A 12765-nucleotide genomic window follows, 5' to 3' on the forward strand; every position below is an offset into this window, starting at 1 on the left:
TCCTGTGTCCGCTTGGAGAAACGCTATTTGATAGCCCCGTGGGCTTTACAAGGGAGGGGCTGAATGAGCAGAGGGGTCAGCGTCCAAAGGGGGCTGGAAGGAAGGAGGAAGGGAGAAAAGTTGGAAGAGAGAAAGGAATAGTGCAGAATTCTGTTTGAACTCTGGGAAGCCTCGGCTCCCTCCCTTTCTAGCAGTGGCCTGAAGACCAGCTGGGGACAAAAGTACACTTAGAACATGTGACAGAAATGTTGTTTCTAACCACTGAGTGGAACAAAATCTTGCTTGGGGATAGGGATACTGAGGGCACAGAGAACAGTCTTCCCTGAGGCTTCTTTGGGGCCAGTGGTCAGAGATACAGCATGTTAAAGCCAAGAAGATCATGCTAACATACATGCAAATTAAAAAGGATTTAAGAAAATGGTCAAGTAAATAATGCACTTCTTCTCCAGGGAGCAAGTCGAGCTGGTATTAATCAGTGTGCTAGTGTTGCTAGACTCTCAGCCAAGCCTGGGAGAAGGGCTGCCAAGGCAAATCAGGCCTCAGGTTTCAGAAATTAAACACATAATTTTATTTTTCCGCAATAGAGAACTTTCGGAAAAAGAACCAACCCCATTAGGCTACTCAGCACACTTTGTCCAGTTTCTTTCAGCCCCAGAGGCCTGCGATTTAAGAGCAAGATGAGCAACTGGAAGCCAGGAGTGACACAGTTATTCCTATTAACTGCCTGGGGGAGGGGCCGGGAGGAGTGGGGCAGGGGTGATGGTACTATTTTTCAAAGGTCCAGTAGCTGACCACTTGCCAACAGTTTTTCTACGAATTTATAGGACAAAGACCTGAAGGGTTGGAAAAGAAAAAGAGGAAGAGCTAGCCAAACAAAAAATTGGCTTATAGTATCTCATGGACCATGGTCAACTAAGAAAGAGCCTGGTCTCAGGAAAAACTCTCTCCCTTCAGAGAGGGAGAGAGGAACCAATTGGCAGACAAATTTTCCCCAAGAACCCCACAATTATTGGTGATCTGGAAAGTTGTTTTTATAATCTTCTAGTGAACAAGGATTATTAAACCCTGGGTTTAGTCCTATGCTAAATGTTGTGATGGATAGGAAAGAGGTAGACAGCCTGGTAGTTAGTGTAAAGTGGTAATGGTGTTGAAGCTGGGGGAGATCTTGGGGGATGGGAGGGTTAATGAGGAGGTGGAGTTTGAGATGGATTGTACACTCTGATCTATAACGTTGACATAAATCCCTTCACCTTCCTTCCTTTCCTTATCAAAATATTTTTGTAAATATACTGTCTTTGTTATGCAGAACAAAGACATTTGTTCTCCTCTTGTATTTCTCCTCTTGTCACTTGGCATACTTCATACTTCCTTAAAACAACATGGGTCACTCCCATGGTGTTAAAACAACGTGGGTCACTCCCATGGTGTTAGTTACCAACAGAGTAGATGGTTCCCAAATTGCCCTCCAGTCTCAGTCCTGATGTTCAGACCTTCTGAACATATTCCCTTAGGTAACTCACATTCTTTTTTTTTGACCTGCCACCTGACCACTCCCCCACCCGGCCCCACCCCCACCCCCGGCCTTTTTTTAAACCATATTCTTTATTTCAACAATTCTTTATGTAGTGTAACACAGGGGTCCCCAACCTCCAGGCCATGCACTGGTACCTCCTATCAGATCAGTGGCAGCATCAGGTTAGAAATAAAGAGCACAATAAATGTAATGTGCTTGAATCATGCTGAAACTGTCCCCTCCCCATCCGTGAAAAAAACTCTCACAAAACTAGTCCCTGGTGCCAAAAGGCTTGGGGACTACTGGTGCCATGGTTGTTAAACTTGTTACACAGTGGAATCACTTGGGATGCTCTTAGACTTCTTGAAGCCCAAGCCAAACCCAAGACCAATGAATCAGGCTCTCTGTAGGTGGGACGAGGAAATCAGTAGTTATTAAAGCTGTTCAGGTGACTTCAATGTGAACCAAACTTGAAAACCATTGATCTAAAAAAGGCATTTGGAATGGAAAGGAACATCATGGCAAACTGCCAAGTGTGAAGGACTATTTACTTTGATTTGGTGGTGAATTGGGTGTTGCTGCTGCTGCTAAGACACTTCAGTTGTGTCCGACTCTGTGTGACCCCATCCTTGGGATTCTCCAGGCAAGAACACTGGAGTGGGTTACCATTTCCTTCTTCAAATCATGAAAGTGAAAAGTGAAAGTGAAGTCACTCAGTCATGTCCGACTCTTTGCAACCCCATGGACTGCAGCCTACCAGGCTCCTCCATCCATGGGATTTTCTAGGCAACAGTACTGGAGTGGGGTGCCATTGCCTTCTCCAGAATTGGGTGTAGGCAAGAGAAAAAAAGAAAAATTTCTGATATGAGGAAAAAAAATAGTAAATCTGAAATCCAGAGACCTGATAGGGTAATTTCATCAAGGCAATCTTTTAACTCCTTTATGCCAGAATAGCTTTGTGTGGGAAACTAAAATCCTCCCTACCTGCTTCACAGAGTTGTTATGATTATTTGGAAAAAATTATTATTGGCTTTTAAATTATGTATGTAGCAGGAATTCCCTGGTGGTCTACTGGTTAGGAATCCACACTTCCACAGCAGGGGTCATGGGTTAACCGATCCCTGGTGGGGAGAACTAAGATCCCAAATCCCACAGTTGCATTACACAACCAAAAGGAAAAAAAAGTCTGTGGAGACAAATTTAAGGTGATGTTAATTTGTATTTGAAGTTTTAACTTTATATTTTGAAATAATTTCAGATTTACAAAAGAGTTACAAGTGGTAGAGAGTTTCCTGTACGCCCTTGAGCCAACTTCCTCAATTGTTGATGAAGTGTGATTGCCCAAACCAGGAATTCAGATTGACAAAATACTATTAACTCATCTACAGATCTTATTCTAATTTCATCAATTATCCCACTGGTGTGCCTTTTTTGGACCAACATCCAATCCAGGATCACACATTACACTTACTTGCCATGTCTCCTCAGTCTCCTCCAATCTGGACAGTTCCTCACTGTTTCTTTGTCTTTTTGGCCCTGCACCCTCGACCCCCTCCAGGTGAAGCACAGAGTCAACCACTGAACCACCAGGGAAGTCCCAATCTTGATATTTTTGAAGATCCTGGCCAGTTATTGTGCAGATTTACCCCTTATTTTGGATTTGTCTGATGCTTCCTCCTCGTTAATTCAGCTTATGCATTTTTTCAAGACTACTATGGAATTGATTTTGTGTCCTCATTGAATTATATTGAGAGGTACTCAGTAAAAATATTATCTCAGCACTAGCGATATTAACTTGGATCATTTGGTTAACGTGATGTCTGCTAGATTTCTCTCCTGTAAAGTTACTCTTTTTCCTTGAGTAACTTATAAGTATCTTGTGAGAGGATACTTTGACTCAAGGCAACTGATTTGAATCTAAGTGACTGGGAAAACTATTGACAAAATAGGGAAGCCCGGCGTACTTAAAGCAAGAATGATAACTTAGAGCCCTAGACGGGTGTTTGAGGATATCTGTAGATCAAATATCTGTCAAAGATCTGTATGAAGGGGTTGCAGGTTGGTGTCATATGCTGAAGTGAGAAGTGGCATGTCACCAGTGTGTGGGGATGATGCAACGCTGGTTGTATCTTCAAGAGGATAATAATGGCTCCAGGAAGTTTCTCAAGAGCCCTTCCTGTCCCCTGACAGCGCCGCCTGGGAAATCTTCGGACTCGGGTTGCACCACCTCGGACTCCTGAGTTTGGGGTACTGGCGCCAAACCACAGACCAGCGAAGAAGGAAGCCCAGGGAGTCTGACCAGCGGGGCGCGGGAGGCGCAGTGCGCACGCGCCCGGATGAGGCGCGGGGCGGGGCCGCGGCGCGGGGGCGGGGCCGCGGCGCGCAGGCGTGCTAGCGGTGGGTCCCTGCGGCTCGGGATGGAGGGTGAGTGAGTAAACAAGCCCCGGCCGGTCGGTGGGGCCGGGCCACCGTACCTCGCCACCGGGGAGACTGAGGGAGGGAGAGTCGAAGGGGTCAGAGAACTAGGGGGAAGCGGAGGGACACACCAACTGCCTGCCTGGGGTTAGCGAGGCGTCCACAACCCGTTCCGAGGGCTGGGGGAAAGAGGACAGCTGGCCGAGCGAGCCCCAGGCGAAAACCGCGTCTGCGGCGGGGAGGGTGGCGTGTCCAGGAGGAGGAGCGGCGGGGGCGGGCCAGGGAACGCGAAATCCCGTTGGAGGGCGGGGTGGGCCAGGTGGGCGGGACCCCCGCGCCGGGAGGGCGAGGTGGGCGGTGGCACCTGCAGGGGACCGTAGCGAGGTGGACTGCTGGGGACTTGAGGAGGACCAGACGTGGGGGTCTGCTTTCGATGACTTTGGCGGGTGTTGAGGAAGCGGTGGCAGTAAAAACGGGGTGAGGCGAGTGAGGGTCCTAAGGCGCCGAATGGAAAGGGGAGCTCGTTCTCGGGGTTCAGGCTGTGCCGCGTGCCTCTGGGTCTCGCGCTCAGTGCCCCTCTCGCCTTCCCCAAGTCCTGGCCCTGAGTAAGAGGCTTCTCTCCAAATTTGGTCTTGTGCCAATCCCTGCCCACCCCAGAATTCTCTTGGGAATCAAGTAATGTAAGGGAAAGAGCCTTGAAGCAAAGGCAAGGTGGTGTATTTGGGACGTGCTTGTTAGGAAATGTGGGGCAAACTTATTTCGGTAAAAAGTTACTATTGTTTCGGGGGCGGGGAGGGGAAAGGATGTGGGAAGAGTGTTCGTGCCGCCGGTGGAAATATTGAGAGTGGGCTTTTCATAGGTGAAATACGGGATTATAGCTGGAGTCGCCTAGGTATCGCGATAGTCCAGAGCTAGAGGGATGAGGATGGGGGCTAAGAGCCGTGGTAGTAATGGGTGCGTGTGAAGATGGCCACAAATGTGAGTCTCTTCCGCTTTTGCTGCCATGATGCCTGTGAAGAGAAAAATCCCCCACCGGATTTAAGAAACTTAAGTTTAAGAAACTTAAAGGAAGTTTCCTGCGTTAGAAGGTGCTAACTTTATCAGAGGTTTCTGTGAGAGCTTGTCTATTTTAAGTCTTGGAATCCCCAGAGCTGGAATGTGTGGCACTGATAAAAGAAGATTACTTAATTGCATAGAAGAAAGTGTGTATGAGGAGATAAAGTACTTTAAACACACACATGCGTGCACACATTTATAGTAGAGGCAAAGATCATCTATAGAGATGTAATAATATATTATTGTCATGCTGAGAGTGTGTATTACAGACAGCGGGAATTAATTCTCCCAGGGGAGAAATGTTGGCTTGTTTTATTCACTGATGCACTTTGAATGCTGAAACAGTGCCAGGCACACAGTAGGTGAGCAATACATCTTTTTAAAAATTAGTTATCTGTTTATTTCTGGCTGCATCACATCTTAGCTGCAGCACTCTTTCGTTTCCTCCACTTCTGCCAGCATGTGGGATCTTAGTTCCCTTACCAGGAATGAAACCTGCGCCCCCTTCCCTGGAAGATGAATTCCTAACCACTGGACCTCCAGGAAAGTCCCCTCAATACATGTTTGTGGAATAAAGAAATAGTGGGAAGATCCCTGGGACTGGAAGTTGGGAGATCTGAATTCAGTTAGTGGAAGAACTGGCAGAGTACTCATAGCCCAGTCATGGAACTGGATGCTAAGGTAGTTTTAAAACTTTCTGAAGTGGAAGTGCTGTTACTTTAGTTCTCTTTGAAACACCACTAGAAGAAGGAGCCTAGGGTTAAAAATGAAATTTTATGCCCAAGAAGACTTTTTGAGGAAGGAAAAGGGTAGAAAATGTAGTTAGACTTGTTTCTCTTACACTTGACTTTGAATTAGCATGCCTTTAAAAAGCTACTTAAAATATTATATTTATCTTTTGAATTCTTGAGTTCTGAAATCTGGCCTTCTTAGTTCTCTAGGTAACAGTTCCCACCCTTGGTTTGTGCCTTATGTGAAACAGGTAACAGTTTATTTCACTAAGTTTATCTTTTTCATGTGTATATTCAAGTTTAAAAACTTTTTAAACAATGTATACATTGTTGCACTTGCCTGGTGGTCCAGTGGCTGACTGCACTCCCAGTGTGGGGGCTGAACTAAATTCCACCTGCTGTAACTAAAGATCCTGTATGCTGCAGCTAAGACCTGGCAGAGCCAAGTAAATATATATATATATATATATATATTTAAGTTCATGCTTTGTTAATTAACTACTTGCTGAAAAAGATTTGAGGCAAGTGTTTTAGCCACTTTGGCCATCTGATGCGAAGAACTGACTCATTGGAAAAGACCCTGATACTGGGAAAGATTGAAGGCAGGAGGAAAAGGGGATGACAGAGGACGAGATGGTTGGATGGTGTTACCGACTCAATGGACCAGAGTTTGAGCAAGCTCCGGGAGTTGGTGATGGACAGGGAAGCCGGGGTTGCTGCAGTCCATGGGGTGGCAAAGAATCGAACATGACTGAATGACTGAACTGAACTGACAAACACTTTACATTTCTACATCAGACGGTTAAACTGCAGAGAAAAAAGAAAAACAAAAACAAAAACAAGGCAGAAGGTCTGAATAGGTATTTTTCCAAAAAAGACATACTGATCACCAACAGGCTCATGAAAAGCTACTCATCATCACTAATCAACAGGGAAATGCAAATGAAAACCACAATAAGATATCACTTCACACCTGTTGAAATGGCTGTTACTAAAAAAGACAAGAGATAACAAATGCCGTTGAGGATGTGAAGAAAATGGAACCTTGCTGCACTGTTGGTGGGAATGTGAATTGGTACAGCCACTATGGAAAACAGTGGAGAGTCCTTAAAAAATTTTAAAAACTCCCGTAAAATCCATCAAGTCCACTTCTGGGTATTTAGCTGAAGAAAATGAAAACAGTAATTAAAAAAGATACATGCACCCCAATATTCAAAGCATCATTATTTACAATAGCCAAGATACAGAAACAACCTAAGTGCCCATCAACAGATGAATGAATAAAAATGTGACACACACAAAAACTTTTGCAACTTAACAACAATATGGATAGACCTGGAAGATATTATACTTCTTGAAATAAGTCGGACAGTAAAAGATGAATACTGTATGTTTTCTTTTATATGTGGGATCTAAAAGATAAAAGAGCAAATTTAAAAATGAAAATATGTAGAGAAGGGTGAAGAGAATTAGGTTAGGATTGAGGGAGAGGATTTTAAGAGGAAAAATTGCTTTCAGAGAATACCTCCATTCCAGAAAATGCCTAGTTTTGCTTGTTTTTCATTTGACCAAACTGTCTAGAACTCTTTCCCAACATCTTTAGTCTTATCATTTGGAATTTCATCCCTCCAAACCTTGAAGTCAAGAGTTTATGAGTCAATGAGGTAGAGTTTAGTGCCTCTGATGTGTTATGTTCTCAGACATAACTCGTCCTAATATTTTGATTCAGAATGGAATAACTGAAAAGTCTTGTTTTATTAATGACAATGAGCAGTCTACATACATTTTTTTTTTCCTAGCCAAGCTTCAAGGCTTACGGGATTTTAGTTCCCTGACTAGGGATTGAACCCAGGTTTTCAACAGTGAGAGCATAGAGTCCTGACCCCTGGCCTGCCAGGGAATTCCCATTAGACGGAAAACATTAAGCCTTGTGCTCCTGTAATTCAGAGCCAGTCACGGTAGAGCTGTAGCCTGTTAGGAGTTTCCTTTAAGTCATCTGAATCAGTGTTGTACATCCTAAGAGCCAGCATTTTCCTTGGGTCTCATTAAAGCTAATTCTGCTTTGATTTTTATCACTGTTGTCTCAAATGCACGCAACGTGGTTCTCTTAATAAAGCAACACCGGAAAATGTTAATGCTATAATTTTATTTTGAATTAAGAATTCAGGGTCACAACTTCTTTTTAGTAACGTTTTTTCTGTATGTGTAGTGCCCAGAGGTTCAGTGAGTTTTCATAAAAGTACATAGTTAGGGCTTCCCTGGTGGTTCAAGATTATCTGCCTGCCAGTGCAGGGGACATGGGTTCAATCCCTGCTCTAGGAAGATCCCACATGCTCCATGCCAACGAAGCCTGTGCACCACACCTAGAGAGTAGACCCTGCTCTCCGCAACTAGAGAAAGCCCGCGTGGCCCTGAAGACCCAGCACAGCCAAAACCAAAGAAGTCTTTTTTAAAACTGCACTAAAAAAAAGTTCACAGTCATATAACCATCACCACAACCAAGGTATTTTTATCACCTCAAAAATGTCCCTTATGCTTCTTTCCGTTTAATTCCTTTCTAGAATCATTCTAGTCATATAAGTAGAATCATAAAGTATAAAATTTTTGTGTCTGATTTCTTTCACGTAACATAAGGCTTTTACAACATGCTGTGCACATATAGGAACTGTTTGTTGCTTTTTATTGCAGAGTAGTATTCCATTGTATGTATATACTGCACTTTGTATACATTCACTAATCCATAGATACTTGTATTATTTCCACTTTGTGGCTATTAAGAATAAAGACGCTTTGCACATTTGTGTACGGGTCTTTATGGGGACATATATTTTCATTTCTCTCTGATAAATAATTAGAAATTGTAGGCCAGGTTGTATAGTAAGTACACATTAACTTTTTTTAAAAAGGGGACTTCCCTGGCAGTTCAGTGGTTAAGACTGCATGCTTCCAATTCAAGGAGCATGGGTTCAACCCCTGGTCAGGGAACTAAGATCCCACATGTGCTGTGACATGGCCAAAAAACAAAAAAAAGGGGGGGGGGGGGGGGGAATGGGCTTCGCTGGTGGCTCAGTGGTAAAGAAAACACCTATCAATGCAGGAGACATGGATTTGATTCCTGATCTGAAAAGAAGCTACAGGCCAAGGAGCAGCTAAGCCTGTGCAGCACAACTACTAAACCTGTGCTCTAGAGCTGGGGGGCCACAACTAGTGTAGCGCCGGTGCCCAGAGCCTGTGCTTGCAGCAAGAGAAGTCCCTGCCGTGAGAAGCCGGAATACTGCGTCTAGAGTAGCCCCTGATGAGTGCAACTGGAGAAAAGTCCACACAGCAGTGAAGACCTAGCACAGCCAAATAAATAATTTTTAAAAAGGAAAAACAGAACAACTAGCAAACTTTCCCAAAGTGGTTGTACCATTTTGCATTTGCACCAGCAATATATGAGGATTCCAGCTGCTCCACATCTTCACCACTGGTATTATAAATCTTTTTAATACTGGCCATCTTGTGGTTGTATAATAGTTATGTCATTGTGGTTTTAATTTGCATTTCCCTGATGACTAATGATTGTTGTTCAGTTGCGCAGTCATGTCCAACTCTTTGTGGACCCCATGGATGGGGGTATGTAGCCTGCCAGGTTCCTCTGTCCACAGGATTTCTCAGGCAAGAATACTGGAGTGAGTTGTCATTTCCTTCTCCAGGGGATCTTCCTGACCCAGGGATCGAACCTGAGTCTCCTGCATTGGCAGGTAGATTCTTTAGTGCCCGAGCCACCAAGGAATCCCAGTGACTAGTGATAGCATCTTTTTGTGGCTTATTTGTCATTTCTATATCTTTTTTGGTAGAGTATCTGTTCAAATTTTTTGTGCACTTTTTATTTGGTGTCTATCTTATTATTGAATTGTAGGTGTTATTCATATGAAGACTTATTTTTAAACTTTTGACCATGATAGCATATGTTTTGGAGTTTATTTTCAATGTATAGGTGAAAGTAATGAAAAGCTCTTAGCTTAGTACTTAACTGGAATGTAAATAATATTTTGCATATGTAACTAATTAAATAACAGATGCAGTAAAATTTAAAGTATTTTTTTGTGTGACACTTCTTTTGCCTAAGATGAATAAACTCATTTCTCCTAATGTGTTCTAGTGAATGCTGAGTTTTTTGTTTGCTTGCTTTTTTTTTTTAATCTTTGAAGTGATAGTTGTTAATGTTCGAGTGCTTTGAGAACCCATCTTATGGCTGTGTTTCAGGTGTTTATTTTAATCATACCTATCTGTTCCAAACAGTATGTCTCATCTTCCTCATATACTTTGTGGAGACTAGCCAACTGCCAGATAAACTTTTAGAGATTCCAAAAATCCATTAAAAAGCCAAGTAAAATAAATATTGGCTCATTATCACATGAGATTCAAATGTCACTTTAACTGTAAAAGATGGAAGGGTGGCTTATTTTATGTTATGATTGGACAAAACCCAATGATATGTTCATGTATATGTGTGTACTACTCTGGCCAAATAAAGCACTTGAGTAAAATTAGAAATAGTGCCATTAATTATTAGACTATTCTGGTTGTGCTTATTATCATCTCTTTTGACAGACTATAGGAGATCACATTTCAGCTATAATTCCTTTTTTGTGCGTGTAGAATTTAATTAATTTTTGGCTGTGCTGTGTCTGTGTTGTTGCCTGGGCTGCTCTCTAGCTGTGATACACAGGCTTCTCCTTGCTGTGGTTTCTCTTATTGTGGATCACAGGCTCTATAGCGAGTGTGGACTCAGCAGCTGCAGCTCCCAGGCTCTAGAGCACAGGCTCAATAGTTGTGGCGCTTGGGCTAAGCATGTGGGATCTTCCTGGATCAGGGATCGAACCTGTGTCTCCTACATTGGTAGGCAGATTCTTTACCACTGAACCACCAGGGAAGCCCTGTAACTTCCTTTTTTAAATTTTCTCAATAAAACTATTGATGTTTTCCTTTGGCAGTCTCCTCTTAAAAAATCTACACACACATATATACTAGCAGCTGTGGATTCTTTTCCATTACTTGGTCTCCATTTTTACCTTACTTTTGTCTGCTTGTGTGTCGTGTTTTTTGTTTTTTTTTTTTTAATCCAGCTGTGAGGCTTTCAGAATCTTGGTTCTGAGACCAGAATTGAACCCCAGACCCTTGGCAATCAAAATGCAGGGTTTTAACCACTGGACTGCAAGGGAACGCCTATTCTCCAGTTTTAAATGGATGGAGCAACCTGCCTTAAGCTTGCTGTTTCAAAAAGGGAAATGAATTCCAAAAGCGATGGGAGAGGGATTGCAGAATAAATTTTGGGGTCATTTGGGTCTCTAAAAGGGTAACCTAAGGTTTCTTAGGGAGGCAATTTTATACTAGATTTGAACCATTTTTTCATTTCCTGGAGCAAATTATTATTAAGCTTGTTCAGGGCAGAAATTAGATGGGCAGCTACTTAATACTACATATGAGAGGGGTGTATGATATTAAATAGTTCTTTAATTCTAAGAAAGAGTCCCTCTTTTGGCCCCCATTTCATAGAGGAATGAAACATACTTAAAAGATATAAGAGAAAGAGAGATGCTATAATTTATAGGAAATAAATTCAGAATTGCTTAAGTTTTTTTTTAATGCTCTAACACCTTAGCTTCTGGGATTCCAGTTCTGAGATTATGGTGTTGTTTCATTCCCTTCCCCCAGAGAGATAATATTTAACTCACAGAGAATTGCTTTTAAGAGCTTGAATCAGTTGATTACAAGTGATTAACAGTGAACACAGTGAGTCTGTCTGTTTCTTTGCTATTCTGTCTTCCCTTTTTTTAGAAAAATTATTTATTTTTTATTTTTGACTGTGCTGGGTGTTCATTACTGTGCAAGGGCTTTCTCTAACTGTGGTGCATGGGCTTCTTACTGTAGTGGCTTCTCTTGTTTTGGGGCACAGGTTCAGTAGTTGTGGCACATGGGCTTAGTTGTGACACATCATGTGGAATATTCTGGGCCAGGGATTGAAACCATGTTCCCTGCACTGTCAGGCAGGTTCTTAACCACTGTACCACCAGGAAGTCCTGTCCTTCCTTGATGTATCCTCTGAGTTTAACATAGCATTACATCCATCCATTTGGTTCTTCAAATGAAACATTCCCATATAGTCCTCTTAAAGTCCAGTTGAATGAGGTATTACAGTCATGATCTGATCAATGGCATATGTGTGACCATGAGTTGAATTTTGCTGTTTTCTTGTCTGTGCTATTATTTCTTATGGGTGAAAACAGGTAATTTTCACATGCTTCTAAACTTTAGTTTCTGTTTCAAATTTTGGCTCTTCTAGGAGCTTCCCTGGTATCTCAGCTGGTGAAGAATATGCCTGCAATGCAGAAGACCCAGTTCGAATCCTGGGTCGGCAAGATCTTCTGAAGAAGGATAGGCTACCCACTCCAGTATTCTTGGGATTCCCTGGTAGCTCAGCTGGTAAAGAATCCGCCTGCAGTGCAGGAGACCTGGGCTCAATCCCTGGGTTGGGAAGATCCCCTGGAGACGGGAACAACTACCCACTCCAGTATTCTAGCATTCTGGCCTGGAGGATTCCATGGACTGTGTAGTCATGGGGTTGCAAAGAGTTGGACATGACTCAGCAACTTTCATTTATAGCTCCTTGTAATGTTTAGATATTTAGTATGTTAGGCAAAATAACAGAATTAGTTCTTCAGGAAACCTAAGTAGCTGATACAGAATAAAAATCTTGTAGATTTTATTGAATTTTTACCTATACTTAGTATTTGTTCTTTCTCTAAAGTAATTGATGGCCCTGGTGGCTGAGCCTAGAAATTGGTGCAGAAAAGCAGAAAAATGCACTTGGTAATTGTGAGAATATATTTGTATGTATGCCTGGAAAGATAGAATTTAATAAAATAAAGCTCCATTCTCAAATGGCATCAAGTGTTACTAGGATCTGATTTACATGCAAATACTGTGGTAGCAGAGACTTCAAAGTCTTCATAGTTTTGGGGGGAACATCCTTCTGAGGATCTGACTATGCTCCACTGACTTGAA

General features: G+C 42.6%; 1 protein-coding gene across 7 annotated transcripts in view; it reads left to right on the forward strand.

The window, feature by feature from the left end:
* The first annotated feature begins 3889 nt into the window (after positions 1 to 3889).
* Positions 3890 to 12765, forward strand: part of EZH1 (enhancer of zeste 1 polycomb repressive complex 2 subunit) — a 30640-nt gene continuing 21764 nt past the window's right edge. For 2 of the 7 annotated variants that reach the window (XM_065908644.1, XM_065908650.1), the window contains exon 1: positions 3890 to 3937. The gene's annotated coding sequence lies outside the window, so the exon portion shown is untranslated. Of the gene's footprint in view, positions 3938 to 4311; positions 4406 to 5944; positions 5967 to 8106; positions 8219 to 8807; positions 9185 to 12043; positions 12184 to 12765 lie in introns of those variants that run through there. The other 5 variants (XM_065908646.1, XM_065908647.1, XM_065908649.1 and 2 more) reach the window with 5 other exon arrangements.

This window comes from Muntiacus reevesi, chromosome 18 (genome assembly GCF_963930625.1).
Source record: "Muntiacus reevesi chromosome 18, mMunRee1.1, whole genome shotgun sequence".
NCBI lineage: Eukaryota > Metazoa > Chordata > Mammalia > Artiodactyla > Cervidae > Muntiacus > Muntiacus reevesi.